Raw genomic sequence first — 15,224 nt, 5'->3', positions numbered from 1 at the left:
TACATTTTTTCCAGTCTGAACAATTGTTGATGGTTTGTTCACTTGTCACAACTACACAACACACTCGGCATTAGGTGCTACACTTAGCTACGTCATGTCAAACATTTGCATGTTAGCTGAAAAAAGAGCATAAGTCAATATTCCATTCCATATAAAGCTGTCCCAAATATGCAGAGCTTATGTAAATCCTACATCTTTTCCATGTCTGAACAATTGTTGATGGTTTGTTCACTAGTTGCAACATGCTCGACATTAGGTGCTACAGTTAGCTACGTCAAGTCAAAAATAATTCAAACATTAGCATGTTAGCAGAAAAAAGAACAGCAATGAATGAGATACGAGGTTTCAGTGTCACATCGGACTTTGTGAAGACATACAATAAAATAAAAAGTAGAACAGAATTGATCATTTTAATGACGCAAACACAATATTTAATGACAAAAGACTGGCTTGGCTTAATTCAGACCGTGCGGAATGAACTTAGGTTGACCTTTGTAATCGTATTAGCGTAATAGCTAAAAAACTAAAATCGATCATTTTTATGGCAGAAACTAGCACATTGCGACTATTTTGAGTTTAATAGGAGCATGTCGTCGATGATGTCATTGCTGGACAATGACGGTACCAGACCCCCCCCCCCCCCAGCCTCTTTGATGGCCACGTCTGGCCCGTGTACTTGAAAACAAAAGAACTTTGCTGGACAATGACATCATTACTAAAACATGCCAGCAGAATTGGTCATTTTAACAGCACAAATGTTTATGATTTATTTTGGGGGGGCTGATGACATCATCGCCTGAGTCTTTAATAACCCCCAAAATAGGACTGCACAAACGTTTGTGACCCTCTTGATTTATTTTGGAGCATGCCGGCGCTCTGATGACAATCACCGGACACTTGAATCTTTAATAACGCAAAAAATATGAGAGCACAAGCTCTCATTTTAACAGCACAAACAATCAAACAAGTTCTAGTTATTCTGACGCATGTCACTTGTACTGTATCTTTAGTACCTCTAAAAAAATTTTTTTTTACATTTTGGATGATGTAATCAATAGACAAAAAAGAGAATACTGCACAAACATTTAAGCCTGTTAAAATATCGGGCATGGTTGCACGAAGGTCGATTGGTTAGCGTGCAGACCTCAGAGCTAGGAGACCGGAGTTCAATCCCACCCTCGGCCATCTCTGTGGAATTTGCATGTTCTCCTCGTGCATGCGTGGGTTTTCTCCGAGTACTGCGGTTTCCTCCCACATTCCAAAAACACGCTAGGATAATTGGTGACTCCAAATTGTCCGTAGGTGAGGACAGTTGGCATAGAAAAAGAATGAAGGAGCATTTTTCTAAAGACACCCCCTTCAGTTCCGTCCATTTAAGACTGACCTTTGAAGGCACATATTGTGTCCTATTGTTCCCATCTTTCATCAGAAAAAATATTGTTTTTTTATTTATTTCAGTTCAGTAAACAGCAGTGGAACATACAATAGGTAAGTTTCAGGACAATATGAGTTCCTGACTAGAAAGGGAAAAAAATAGTTTTTTTGTTAAAAGTTACATTTTAAACACTTTCACTTTAACACATTTATTTTCTTTTTTGTGACAGCTCTTATATCTAAATGGTGATACAAAAACGTAAACAACACAAATAAAAACATCGAAATAAAAACATGCTAGGTTAATTGGTGACTCCAAATTGTCCATAGGTATGAATGTGAGTGTGAATGGTTGTTTGTCTATATGTGCCCTGTGATTGGCTGGCCACCAGTCCAGGGTGTTCCCCGCCTCTCGCCCGAAGACAGCTGGGATAGGGTCCAGCACCCCTCGCGATAAGCGGTAGAAAATAAATGAATGAATAAAATATTGGGCACACAACAGACACAATTGTTTTTCTTATAGGGTTGTGAAATATTACAATACAATACTAGTATGAGACATTCGAGAATGAAATGTGAACAAAAGTGGAAAAACGTAGTGAAGTAGGACTTCAGAGCTATTATGCTGTCAATCATATGGATTGATAACATCGCCGCATGGAACAATAAATGTCATCAGGACTACAAAGTAACATCGAAAAAACGGCGCTACTGGCGAACCACGACCTCTAATCTTCAGTGAGAACACACAACTCCACGATGATGATGCCGAAGAAGGACTGTCCGTCCTCACAAATCCACATCTCCTGCCAGATGGTCTTCCACTGCATTTCTACCGGCGCCATTATGTTTCATTTCAGTCTCTTATATGCTGTGTGCTGTCAAAAGATGCTTGCACGTGTTATGTCAGTCTGAAGCTCTGCCAGCCCTCCTGTGTATTCTCCACACACACTGACCTCGGACTAACACGCTTTTGTTTTTTTTGCTGAGTGAACTCAACTGATAAGAAAACATTAGTGAATGACTGATCAGGTCATTTGGAGGAGGAGAGGTCAACACTTCCCTCCTCTTTCGCTGCACCACACTCAGTGATGGAGATGAGCCTCATTAGGCAGCCGATAGAGTCTTCTGAGGGGAGCTGACAGCACAACAACGACTGCACACATACACGGGTTGACCAATTGTACCAATGCAAGTTTGTGTAAAGAGAAAGGTCAGAAAAGTTCTTGTAGATACTGAATAGGAATACAAAAGGAGGCAGAAAGAGTTTGTTGATGGTTAAAAATAATGAATGCAACGACACTTTGATTCCTTTTACAGATTCTTATGAGTCACTCACTCAAATCAATCGGGTACTCGATTCACTCATCTCAAAGAGCGGGCACAAAAACTCACACATACACTACCGCTTAAAAGTTTGGGATCACTTGGAAATGTTTTGGGTTTTTTCTTGGCAGTCCTGCTATGAAGTTCAGCATCCTGAAGTCACCGCTTCACTGTTGATACTGACACTGGTGTTTGACGGCTACTATTTAGTGCAGCTGCCAAGTGACGACCTGTGAGGCGTCTTTGTCTTAAACTACACACTCTCAGATATTTGTCTTCTTGCACAGTTGTGCATCGTTTTTCTGTCCTTGTTAGACCCAGTTTGTGCTGCTCTCTGAAGGGAGTAGTTAACAGCATGGTAAGAGATTTTAGTTTTAGTTTAGATTTTTAGATGGCTTTTCTAATCATCTATTAGCCTTAAAAATGATGAACTTGGTTTAGCAGCCATACCAGGAGATTGATGCAGAGGACTGGCAGTTGTTGATAGTAGGCCTTTATGCAAAAATGTACATCCTTCTTTGAAAATCATCTCATTAATTTTCATTGTTTGGGAAATGGATAAAAATGTTTGTGAAATGCATGAAAATGTGTTTTTCTTTGGAAAACAAAGAAATTTGCAAGTGATCCCAAACTTTCGAGTGGTAGTGTACATATGTTTGTACAATAATCCCTCGATTATCTCAGTTAATTGGTTCTAGACCCAACTGTTAGAAGGCAATTTATTTATAAATGGAATATATTCATAGATGAAGCATAGAAAACCTTTTTACAGTCTTCTAAATACAATTTTTGTGTTAACTTGCTGTGGATGTGTTGTGGTTAGTTTCGTATGTTAAGTATGTCATTCTGTTTGTGAATGTAGATCCTTCTTTGAAAATCATCTGATTCATTTTAATTGTTTGTGAAATAGATACAAATGCATGAAAAAGTGTTTTTTTTTCATTCATTCATTTTGTACCGCTTTTCCTCACGAGGGTCGCGGGGGGCGCTGGAGCCCATCCCAGCCGCCTTCGGGCGTAAGGCGGGGTACACCCTAGACTGGTCGCCAGCCAATCACAGGGCACACATAGACAAACAACCACTCACACTCACATTCATACCCATGGACAATTTGGAGTCGCCAATTAACCTAGCATGTTTTTGGAATGTGGGAGGAAACCGGAGTACCCGGAGAAAACCCACGCATGCACAGGGAGAACATGCAAACTCCACACAGAGATGGCCGAGGGTGGGTGGTTTTTTTTAAACAAATAAATTTGCAAGTGATGCCAAATTTTTGAGTTGTAGTTTACACAAAATATTTGGGAGCCGAGCTCTGCAATAGCACTGTGAGTCGAGTCAACTTGAACACTCTGATTTTAGTGAAACTCCAGTTCTCATTGAGCACAGGTGAGTCAGCCAAACAAACATGAGTCTTCGTCGACCACCCGTGGACCAGTATCTTTGAATATTTTGTCAGTGAAACTTGAGTCTGTAAGTTAGTGAAACTCAAGTCTTCATCAAGCAGCCATGAGTCAGTGAACGCACCTGTGAATCAGTGGACCTCAGCCTTTGTGACGTGACCCATGAGTCAGTGAAACTCTAGTCTTTGTTGAGTTAGCAAAACTTGAGTCTTGGCCACTCATGAATCAGTGAAACTCGAGTCTTTGAGTACCCGTAAGTCATTAAATGTGGAGTCGTCATCAAGCACTCTTGAGTCGGTAAAACTTGAGTCTTCAATCAGTGAGTCAGTGAACCTTGAGCCTTTGTCAAGTGACCCATAAGTCAGTAAAACTCGAGTACCGGGGAGTTAAACTGGAGTCTTTGTAAGAACAATTATGTGTTATACACACACACACACACCTTTATAGTGTTGATCTGACTCATGATGTGGACGTCAAAGTACATTTAACATGCTGATGTTACTATTTTACTATGACAGGATGCGTTGTAGTAAAACATGAGCACATCAGTGATCATCTTATGATCTCACATAATTGCCTGTCTTGAAGCGGGAGAAGTGTATTTTTATTTCCATGAAAAATGTGAACATGTGTGACACGATCAGCACCTTGGAGAGCTCAGATGTCGTGTGCAGCTGCTAAATTTGACGCTGTCTTATATGAAAAAAAATTACTCTACTCATTAGTGGTTAGCAGGTGAAAGGTTGGGATAATGTGTAATAGTTCTATATTTGCATGGAGTTAAGAGTATGAATATCAGAAATATATTAATAAATTGCTGTTTTGAGGATGAATGGGGACGATTAGTCATAGCGTATGCATATTTAAGCACATTTTGCTAAAGGAAACATTTTCAAGTATATAAATGCATTTGGAAATCACCTTTAAAGACATGACAATATGTCCTACTCAACAATGCCCACTACATTGATGAAGTACTGTACAGACCACTCAAACACAATTAATTGTTTGACTCATTTTCTCCTGTTATTTCTACTATAGGGGTGTTATTTCATGTCTAGAGGGCTCTAAACTGTTAAAAACTGTTACCATGTTTTCTATGCTTTCACTATGGAAGTATTCAATTAATAAATAATGAATCCTACTCTGCTGAAATTCACTTAATAACCAATTAACAGGATTAAGTAAAGTAGCCTTGAATAAAATGGTACAATATCCAGTACTAGGAAATAACCAATTTACTCCCATTGGTAATAGGCACCACTGAGTGGTAAGAAACGCTAATCTATATAATGGGAATTGGCATGGTAATTAATTAGTCCATTACCTGCTCATTCCCACTCTGATAAATGTGGAAAAATCTGAAAAAAATGAAGTAAACTGACAGAAGGTTGAAAATAAAGCCTTAAATTCTGAAAAATAGATGTGCGAATTATTATTTTATGATTATACTAACCTAGCATGCGGCTAAAAAATGTGATGTTCGCTTTAGCGTCACATAGCAATGCTAGTGTTGCTAACGTTTGTGTCCTCCAGTCCAAGTCATAAAAGAAATTATGATTAATCAATTAATTGATTGCTAATTTTCATAGCAGTTATTGAGAAACGCACATAATTTGTGCTTTGTTTGTTTATGTAGAATAACTGCATTTTGAAGGCTGTTTGCACTTTAGCGTCACATAGCAATGCTAGTGTTGCTAACGTTTGTGACCTCCAGTCCAAGTCATATAAGAAATGATGATTAATCAATTAATTGATTGGTCATTTTTATAGTAGTTATGTTTAGGTAGAATAACCGCATTTTAAAGGCTGTTTGCGCTTTAGCTAGCAATGCTAGAGTTGCTAATGTTTGTGTCCACCAGTCCAAGTCATATAAGAAATTATGATTAATCAATTAATTGATTACTAATTTTCATGGTAGTTAATGAAAAACGCAGATAATTAGTGCTTTGTTTGCTTAGGTAGAATAACTGCATTTTAAAAGCTGTTTGTGGGCTGTTTCACCATACATCGTCATGTTTATAGATCGTTTATCTCCTACTGGTCAGTGAATCTAGACGGCACAACAAAGGCTGCATGCAGTCAGATGGCCATGAGGGGGCACTGTTGCTCTTACTAGTGACGGAGCCTGAAGTTGTGGAGGCCTTTTTTTCCCTCTAAATATTTTTACTGCTTGTGAAAAATTGATGTCGTCGTGCTCGGATCATTGCAATTCTTCTGTTACACTTGACCCAGAAATTCACATATACACAATAAAATGAGTGTCATGTCGCTGACTGATGAAAGATGTAAAACCCAACCACAGCCTGGCCGGCAAGGGGGTACCTTTTTTGTAGGGATGTTATATAACCACCTCATACATCCACATCCCTTGTCTGGAAGCTATTTCAGGAGACTTTTCTATTTTAACAAACTAAAAAAAAAAGAATTCATTTGCATGGTTCAGTACTGCTGGTTTCAATCAGGAAGGTGGCGTAAAGGATTAAAAAATAAATCACCAAGAGAGCAAACTCAGAAACAGAATGTCAAATGAAAGAGTTGACTGAAAAGGCATTGAAGTTGTTTTAAGCTTTCCTGGCTAAGAATATTTTCTTAAAGACTGTTTCACCCCTTAAAAGAGGGCGGCTGGTCCTCCCTGCCTGTGAAATGCAGTCGCCATAGCAACCTCACCGTTTATCGAGATTGCACGCTCCAAAGAGACTCCACTGATGTTTTGGACGCACACACACACACACACACACACACATAAACACACACCACTTAACTACACAAACATGCACAGCAACATAAATGCACATTACCAGGCATGGCGGTCTGCTTTTGTTTTGACCTCTAAACCACCCCGGAAGTCAGGTGAAAACGTAAACATATGCAGCTGGACGACACGCGCACACACTGGTAAGCAGCTGGCAGGGTAATTACAGATTAGCTGCACGACTGGTGGCGTGTTGGTCCCATTCCGAATTTGCACGATGGAAGTCATGTAGCAAATAAAGCACATCTCATCTGGACTTGCTGCAGTTAAAAGGTCCGTTCAAAATCGACTGTTTGTGGGTAGTACACCACGATGTTGGCCCACTCATCTTACAGTAGATCACAATCGATTCCTGACAGCTGCTTCCCGGGTTCCAATCACCTCATACTTCGGTACGGGACAAAAAATTACAAAATTTAAAAATAAAAATAAAAAAACCTTAAACTGTATTATGGAAAGCAGGAAGTGAACAAATGTAACAGTTACTGATTGTAAAAGTACCAGATGGAGGGGTAGGATTTAATAAGCTTTGCTTCTTCCTACTCCTTTTGGACATGTGGAACTGTGAACTGATTATGGGATGCACTCAATTGTAATCTGATGCATGTTCAAATGAAATCAAACCATTACCATTACCAAGCAGTTAAAGTACATTCCTGGTAACCACCAAGAGCACATATCGCTAATACTGTAGTCAGACTGCATTCTAAATATATTGTTGCAATATCCTTACCTTATTCACATCACTTCATTCCGCCAAGGAAAACAAACTTGGGTTTCTGGACGGAGCATAGGGTACAACTAGGTCAACCAAATAAGAAGGTGCCAACCCATGACATATTTTGTAGGCAAGTAGCAGAACCTTAAGGTTCTTAAGGTTAGGTTAGACAAAACCGGCCTAGAATTAGAAATACTCTCAGGGCCGACGTTTGGATTGTTTGAGTCGAGGTCGAATCACCGCAGTCTTGAAAGCCGTGAGCATAGTGCCGATTGATTTATAATATTTAAGATCGAAGGAGCTAAATTTGGGAAAAGCTCTTTAACGAGTTTCCCAGGAAGTGCGTCAAGCAGGCATGTAGTTCCTCCAAATAGGAAAAGCTAGTAGGACGAACAATAGAAGTATTGACAACAGTAGTCTTGGCGGCCGACAAGTTTAACTTACCTGGCAAAGTGTCATTATTTTCATTCCTGATGAGCTCAATTTTATTTGTAGACAATTTCATAAAATCAGGAGCCGTTAGAAGAGGTCTTCTCGAGTTATGTAAGTACACTACCGCTCAAAAGTTTGGGATGACTTGGAAATGTTTTGGGCCAGTCTGAGATATGGCTTTTTCTTGGCAGTCCTGCTATGAAGTCCAGCATCCTGAAGTCACCGCTTCACTGTTGATACTGACACTGGTGTTTGACGGCTACTATTTAGTGCAGGTGACAACGTTTTTCTGTCCTTGTTAGACCCAGTTTGTGCTGCTCTCTGAAGGGAGTAGTTAACAGCATGGTAAGAGATGTTAGTTTTACTTTAGATTTTTAGATGGCTTTTCTAATCATCTATTAGCCTTATAAAATGATGAACTTGGATTAGCAGCCATACCAGGAGATTGATGCAGAGGACTGACAGTTGTTGATAGTAGGCCTCTATGCAAAAATGTACAACCAGGTGACGACCTATGAGGCGTTTTTGTCTTAAACTACACACTCCTTGATATTTGTCTTCTTGCACAGTTGTGCATCGTTTTTCTGTCCTTGTTAGACCCAGTTTGTGCTGCTCTCTGAAGGGAGTAGTTAACAGCATGGTAAGAGATTTTAGTTTAGTTGTCTTTGAAAATCATCTGATTCATTTTCATTGTTTCATTTGTTTTTCTTTGGAAAACAAAGAAATTTGCAAGTGATTCCAAATTTTCGAGCGGTAGTGTAAGTATTTAGGGTTATTTTTACTAAGGTCAATTAATCCAGAAAAATTATTGGTTTTTGCAGACTACCCCCTATGCCTGATGGAAGTTTAGCCGCACTGACGTCCAACATGTTAACATTCCTCACACCTTTTCCAAAAGTGTCCGACACACCAAATTCCCATCCGCACTTTTAGCCTAGCCTCTATAATATAAATACTCACAAGCTTTTGGCTGACTGTGATGTATAAGGCTTTTTTAGTTACTCCACAGCAGCTGAAGCCATGGGAGTCGGGTGGGGGGGGGAGTCATATTGCCTGCTGACACCAACAGAAACGCACTCATGTCACTGTGGGGAATGTTTTTGTAGGCTTTTTGTCCATTTCAATCCTGAAAGGAGAACCCATGCAGAAAAGTTTTGCGACTCGGACTGTTGAGAGTTTGAGATGGATAGGAGAGACAACCAAAGACCCGCAGGGAAGAAGGCAGATGACAATTTGGTGCCGTGGAGTTTTTGTCACCTCATGCTGGCTGCTTTCGAATAATAGAAAAGCTCCGTTAAGTAATGGTAAAGTTATGTGGTGGAAAGGAGCAGAGACCCGATATACTGTAGTTTCCTTAAAAGTACTTAAACAACTACCAAAAGAAAGTACGGTCTGTGACAAAAAATTAGAAATTTAAAATTTAAAAAAATTAAAAATTACAGTCAGATGGCCATGAGGGGGCACTGTTGCTCTTACCAGTGACGGGAGCCTGAAGTTGTGGAGGCCTCTTTTTTAACGGTCTGTGACAAAAAATTAGAAATTAAAAAAATTAAAAAAATTTAAAAAATAAAAAAAATTAAAAATTAAAAATTAAAAATTAAAAATTAAAAATTAAAAATTAAAAATTAAAAATTAAAAATTAAAAATTAAAAATTGACTTAAACTATATTAGGAAAGCAGGAAGTGAACAAATGTAACAGTTACTGATTGTAAAAGTACTAGATAGAGGGGTAGGATTTAATAAGCTTTGCTTCTTCCTACTCCTTTTGGACATGTGGAACTGTGAACTGACTATGGGATGCACTCAATTGTAATCTGATGCATGTTCTAATGAAATAAAACCATTACCATTACCATGATGAGCATTGTTAGCATGATCATACTAACTGTTTTTCTCTCTTTACAGAAACGGGATGTTCATGTCTTTCATAAGGATTGTGCATGATAGGCACAATTCCTAGAAATATCCTGTTTTCTAAGTAGAATTGTCACCATGCAATATGTAACATTTAAGCACAACCTCATGGAAAACCATTACCATTACCAAAGCGGGTGTTTAGGTCTTACCCCGAATTCACACCAGATGCGTAATGTCGCGTAGCAGCACATCATATGCTTTCAAATCGCTTCTACGGTATTTTAAATCACTGACAATCCATAGCATCAGCACGACCTGTTTTAAACAACGTAAAACATAGACTTCCAGTAGATTGTTGATGTGCTTACATGTAAATTCAGCAGCATACTAGTCGGAGAAACATTGGAAAACAGCTTCAAAAATCCAGGAACAGCTAACCTGAGGGATACGCGATTCTGCATTGACACCTCTAATGTAAATTGCGCATTTGAAATCAATACGGACATAACTGTGTGAATTTGGGGTTAATGTCAATGTTTGTCTTTACGTGTTTCTAAATATTCAAATATTCCATCAACCCATTGGAACATCAGAACATTACCATGTGCTGTATCCGGGCCTCAGGGCTTAAACTTTTTGGAGGCTCCGGACTACTGAATGTGGTCAACGGAGGCGACCAAATTTGGAGGCATCTTGGAAAGCCTTAAATGGGACAATGTCACAATTGGACGTGATACATGATAACGTTCCTAATGTTATGATTTTAAGTTCCCGGAAAACTATACTACGTGGGATATAACGCCAACCCAGACACAAAATCCACACGGCATGATTCCCAGACCTTGTAGGCCCTGTGCTATGGCCACTGACGGATGGTCCCGACCCAGAGGGCACTCACTGAAGACATGAATGAGACAGATTGATGGATTGCTGGGGGGGCAGGGATGGACTGTCGGTCAGCCTTGGCGGATGGTTTTACACGGATGTTTGACACGGCAAAGCCAGGCTCTTACACGTCTGACGTCACCTGAGCTAAATCTCCTTGCTTGAATGAAGTTCAACTCATCAGATATCGCGGTAGCTCGTTTCAGCCGTAGTTACCAACTTGTTTGGTCACCCGATTCCACGAATTGATACACGAACAAATGGGACTAGTTTGTTTGATGCAATATAAAAGGACCGAGACATCCATCCATTTTCTATGCCGCTTATCCTAGCAGACTGGTCACAGTCACATATGGAACATAAGTATAAATGGTATAGAACATAAACACACCTGAGTTTGATTAGGCCCACACATATGTACGCTCGCCTATTTATCATGTTAACAATGGTAGACTGTTGATTTACTGAAGGACTCATCCAGACTTATAATAAATAGCAAATATATAATAAATAATGCCTCTAGTTACTTCAAAATACTTTAATGGTAACAGCATTTTCTTTTTATTGGGTCACCGTATATTACAGGAATCAAATTTTTAAATAAAATCTAAAATAAAATACTATAAAAGGAGTGTACAGGTACTGTAGGGGTGTTAGAATCACATCTAGAGGGCTCTAATGTTAAAAACAGTATTTAGAAGGTTGTAAAGAGGTTTTCTTCACTCTTAATTATGGATCTGGAACTAATTAACCGCGGTATTACTGTACTTCCTGTTGTAGCATCATCAATGGAACCTGACTGACACTTAGCGACCAGTGTGGAATATGACATCACGTCTTTGAGTGTGTCTTCAGAATGCCTTATATTTGTAATTTACTTCATTTAGTTATTGTTATGCTCAAATATACTATTTCACGGTACCTCGTTTCTTTCAAAGGGTCAGGCCAAAAGCAAGCCTGAGTTACCAACTCGTTTGGACAAATGATTCACGGACAAGTTTGCTCGATGCAATATAAATGGACCAAGACATCCATCAATTTTCTATGCCGCTTATCCTAGCAGACTGGTCACAGTCACATATAGAACATAAGTATAAGCGGTATAGAACATAAATCATATGTAAAAAGGACTGTACAAGTACTATAGGGGTGTTAGAATCACGTCCAGGGGGCTCTAATAATGTTAGAAACAGTATTTAGAAGGTTGTAAAGAGGTTTTTTGCTCTTAATTATGGATCTGGAACTAATTAACCGTGGTATTACTGTACTTCCTGTTGTAGCATCATCAACGGAACATGACTGACACTTAGTGACCAGTGTAGAATCTCGTCTAGAGGGCTCTAATAATGTTAAAAACTGTATTTAGAAGGTTGTAAAGAGGTTTTCTTTGCTCTTAATTATGGATCTGGAACTAATTAACCGTGGTATTACTGTACTTCCTGTTGTAGCATCATCAATGGAACATGACTGACACTTAGCGGCCAGTGTAGATCATGACATCATTACGTCTTTGAGTGTGTCTTCTGAATGCCTTATATTTGTAATTTACTTCATTTAGTTATTTTTATGCTCAAAAATACTATTACATTTGTTTAAATATACATATTTTTAACTCATATTAGGTCGTATTCAATCACAAAGCAGTGATGGTTTATTAATATACGTATTTTTCTTGAATGAAACAACAGAGTGAAGCCGCAAAATCAAGAAAGGTCCAGATTCATGTTCTTTGTTCCTCACTAACTTTTCCTGCCACAAGTAAAGTCTGTTGCTAAAAGTGACAGCCTGATATGCCCTGCTGCCCGTTGCCTGGCAACCAACCCCGCCTCAGCGAGTGAGCCTCCCTGATGGAGCTTCGTGGAAAGCAGACGTCTTATCTCAGCAGTCGTGCCACCTCAAAGCAGGGGAGTGTTACTCTCTGCTGGCATCAGGAAAAAGAGCTAGTGTGTGTTACAGTGCTCAAAGGCTCGCAGGAAGTTCACCCTTTTTTGTTTAAACGCAGCACACGGGCTGTTTGTAGTTAACTCAGTACTTCCAGCCTCCATTGATCATTTAGCTCCGTCCATTTAATTCACATTAAACACTTATGATAGTGAATAGTGAACACTTTTGTGTGTTTTTTTTGTACATTTTCCCTGATATTGTCTCCAGAAAGTGAGCATGTGTGCCTGCCTGTCATTTTTGCAACCCAATACTACGGTTTGATGAAGCGATGATGAGTCAACTTCATTTGATACGCGGTTAATGAGAAACGGCATCATGAATTAATGTGTCACTTTCTTTTTTTTTTTTTGAGAAATGACAACAGTTCTCTTTTGCGGCCACCAAACATTTGTACACACGCTCAAAGACGTGCCTGGCGAGTTTTACTGCAGATCTTCTGTCATGTTTGTTCTCAGCAATGCCAAGTGATTAAAGTAGCGGCTAAGTCGCACTTCCAGACAAGCACTTCCTCACACTAGTAGTCCGACACCAATACGTTATTGGAAATACATCCATAGTCAATTCAAAACTTTGAAACCATATGAAGGAAGAGATTTTTAGGTGTGTTGTCCTGTGCTGACCCACCACATGGTTATATACCAATGGTTATACCACTTGTTTTGTACTTTTGAATGTAACTTGCTTCGCAGCTATATAACTTTGTACTTTTGCAGCTATGCTATTACAGCTATTACAGCTATGTAACTTGCTTTGCACACTTTTTGACTTGTTTTGACTTCACACACTTAAATATTCACTGGTCCCGGCAACGGGATAAATATTATGCCCATATAGAATGTTGTGAATGTTGTGAGAAACGAACTAGAAGGTTGTGAGAAAAATGTTACCTTGAGGTGCCTGAGACAGAGGATGGAGGCGATGACTCCCCTCCTGCGGAGACAGGCTGGCCACCTGTTTTCGCACGAGCGAGCATATAAAGCATTTGTTTTCTCAATCCCGGTGAGAGTCTGCTGTGAACTGTGCACGAGTGTCCAGCTTTCGGTTTCCAGATTACTCTACCGGGGTTTTTGGCTCTCCGCCCTCTGTCAACGGTAAGGTACGCTATTCTGGATTCGAACTGTGTTGATTGGAGTGTTATGTGGGGGCATGGGGGTGACAGCTTGTGTCTAGCATAATAACTCATGATGGGAAAAGTTGTGAACTGCTGTGTGTTTTACCATTAAATATCATTAATGTACATACAGTCGTTGTTTGTGATCATTTCTCTGCTGCGATCTCTCCGGACCTGTAACAACCTATTTCACAAAACATTTGGCGTCACGAACCTGGAACTTTTTGAAAAGGAGAGACTCAGTGAGAGAAATGTTTAGGAAAAAGGAAAATAGTCCCGCCGCGGAGAGCAGAGTTGTTCCGGGGTGGGGGGCAGTGCCGTGGAAGACGGTAGCTGATAAGTTGTTGCAAGCGGGGAGTTCTGGTCCGGAAGCATGGACAGAAAATATCGCTGGTGTTCCTAGGGTTGTGGTGAAACCCAAAGCTCCGCTTGGAGGAGCTGTTAAGACGGTAGCTGATAAGTTGTTGCAAGCGGGAAGTTCTGGTCCGGAAGCATGGACAGAAAATACCGCTGGTGTTCCTAGGGTTGTGGTGAAACCCAAAGCTCCGCTTGGAGGAGCTGTTAAGTGCATGTGGGCATGCGCGCAGGCATGGAAAATTCAGCCAGAAAAATATACTAGCCCGGAGCATGAAACGTTGAAACTAAGAGAACAAGTTGATAGAGTAAAAATAGAGAATCAGATGTTACAAACCAAAATAACATTGCTGGAGTGCAAAAAAGCTAATTTACAGCGGATGTGTGAGAAGGCTGTTGCTAGCACGAGGCATGTTACTCGCAAGCAGAGGAAAAATCTCAGGGGTGATGAGGTGAAAATACGAGCTTTTGTGATAAGTGGGGAGGATAATCCCGATGCCTGGGATCGAGAGGAGGATTGGGAGAAGTTTTTCCCTGATCGGTATCCTGACCCAGAGCAGGGGGAGGGTGATGGTGAGCTTCGTGTAGCTAGACCTGTACAGCGTCGGCGACGCGTACAAAGAGCGATGCCCCCTGCTGAGGAAAGGGTGACCGATGCTCAAGGTCAGCAGTTGTATGATGCACTGTGTAAATGGATGCGTGCCAATCCGCCACCAAGGGAGGAGGAGGTTGGTGTGCCTGTTAGAAGCTCTGATGATTCCGATTCAGACTCAACTACATCAGAAGGCGAACGGGAAAAGCATCAAATAGCTGCATTAAAGCGAGCACGCAAAGAAAGAAAAGAAAAGAGTAAGGCCAAAAAACAGAATCGGAAGGGGAGGCAGAATAAGAACCCCTTTTCGGAAGGCGGTGGTCTTTACCCCTCCTTAGCCAAGTTTGAATAGGATGGGGGTCAAGCCCCGGAGGCAGCGGCCAAATTTGTACCCCGCTGGTCACAAGAAGACCCTAGGCCTCATGTAAATATGATTATTCATTGGAAAAGCTCAGATCAGGAAGTAAGAGCT

The sequence above is a fragment of the Doryrhamphus excisus genome, linkage group LG4 (assembly GCF_037039965.1).
Source record: "Doryrhamphus excisus strain RoL-2023G ecotype Guam linkage group LG4, RoL_Dexc_Guam_v1.1, whole genome shotgun sequence".
In the NCBI taxonomy this organism is placed as follows: domain Eukaryota; kingdom Metazoa; phylum Chordata; class Actinopteri; order Syngnathiformes; family Syngnathidae; genus Doryrhamphus; species Doryrhamphus excisus.
Note: the sequence above shows the minus strand (reverse complement) of the source record.